The sequence below is a fragment of the Micromys minutus genome (genome assembly GCF_963924665.1).
Source record: "Micromys minutus genome assembly, chromosome: 24".
Lineage (NCBI taxonomy): Eukaryota > Metazoa > Chordata > Mammalia > Rodentia > Muridae > Micromys > Micromys minutus.
This window is the reverse complement of record NC_137959.1, coordinates 48155708-48157669: the sequence shown is the minus strand read 5'-3', so window position 1 is coordinate 48157669 and position 1962 is coordinate 48155708.

The following is a 1962-nucleotide window of genomic DNA, read 5'->3' as shown; positions in this document are numbered from 1 at the left end:
ACTCTGAGAAGTTGACAGAAGCATCCTCTTGTGCTCCTCCCGGCAGGTTTGCACAAAGAATGCATATGAGGACATTTTGCCTCACAGCTTCTTTTGCCCGTGTTTAGTTGATTTTCCTCCAGTGCCCGTCGGCTCTCGCTGGCCCTGGTGCTGTCTCTGTGGAGCTCAATGGACTGCAGTGGATGTGAGAGCGGGAGCCAGACGCACTCCTCACTCTCCGCTCTGTAACCCCAAGTGCCAGTCTTAAACACATCCAAGAAACAGCCTCTGAAGGCTTGGGAGATGGTTCAGCAAGCAAAAGTGTTTACAGAGCAAGTCTGACAACCTGAATTGACTCCCCCAGAAGCTAGGTTAAAAGCTAGATGTGGCAGCAAGAATCTAATCTCACCACTCCCACAGAAATGGTAGATGGAAACATGAGAGGCGGCCCAGGAGGAAGTAGGTAAGCCACTGAAAGGTATGTTTTGTCCTTCGACTTTCCCTCCCTCCCTCCCTCCCTCTCTCTCTTTCCCTCCATTACTCCTTCCCTCCCTCTCTCTTCTCTCTGTGCCTCCTGGCTGTTAGGAAGTGAGCAGTGTTGCAGCTACCATGATATTCTGCCTGACAGCCATCTATACAAGGGATTGAGCTGACCATGGACTAAATCCTGAGCCCAAATCAACCTTTCCTTTTAAACTGTTCTCTCGATTTAAGTTGTTCTGCTACTGTCATGAAAACCAGTTAAAACAATGTGAACAACGCCACCAACCTTCCCTCACAAACAGCCAGGATGCACACCTTTAAATCCCAGCACTCAGGAGGCTGAGGCAGGAGGATCTCTGAGTTTGAGGCCAGCCTGGTCTACAGAATGAGTTCTAGGACAGTCAGGGCAACACAGAAACCCTGTCCCAGAAATAAACATTGCTTTTCTCGGTGTTTATTTATTTTTGTGGCCTGGGGTCTTGCTGTGTAGTCAGGGCTGGCCTTACACTCAAGATCCTCCTGTCCTAGTCTCAAAAATTCAGGGATCATAAGCATCCACCACTATGCCCAGACTTATTTAGTTTTTTATTAGTGTTGTGAGGTGGTTTGATTACGAGTGGCTTCCACTGGCCCATAGATTTGAGTGCTTGGTTATCTGGGAGAGTGGCCATACTTGAAAGGATCAGGAAGTGTGGCTAGTTGGAACAAGGGTATCTCTGGGAGTGGGCTTTGAGGTTTCAAATGCTCAAGCCAGGCCTGTGTCTCTTCCAGCTGCCTGCAGATTTAAAGGCAGACCTTTCAGCTACTCCTCCAGCACCATGTGTGCCTGTGTGCTGCCATGCTTCGCACTGTGACAACAGACTAAACCTGTGAACTGTAAACAAGTTCCAGTTTAACGTTTCCTTCCGTTATAAGGGTTGCTGTGGTCATGGTGTCTCATCACAGCACTAGGCAGTGGTGAAGACACACAGCAGAAGTGAACTGGGTTTGGCTGTGACCTCTCTATGCATGTGTGTGATGTGGTTGGTCCTATTCAACTCACTAAATTCCTCATTTATTCTGCCCCATCCAATTTCCTTTCTTTCCTCCAATAGCCCAGCTTCTAGGTTCCTGCCTTTTATTTCTCTCTCTCTCTCTCTCTCTCTGTCTTTCTAGATCTCCCCGTGAGAGGAGGAAAGTGAGTCTTTCTGAGTCTGGCCTATTTCATATCCCAATATGACTTCTAGCCCCACCCATTTCCTGGAAAATGGTATGATTCCATTCTTTTTGATGGCTCTATGATACTCCATATATATGGAATATATGTATGATACTCCATATATATGAAATATATGTATATATACATACAGGTTCTTTCAAAGGCCTGTAGACTACCAGGTGTGCAACTCTGGCTTCTTTACTAACTGACCCTTCTCTCCAGTCTCCAAAGGGTTTGTTTCTGCTTTGACTCAAGACTCTAGACTGATGATGAATGGGTTGCTCTTGTCTATAGGTTAAGGC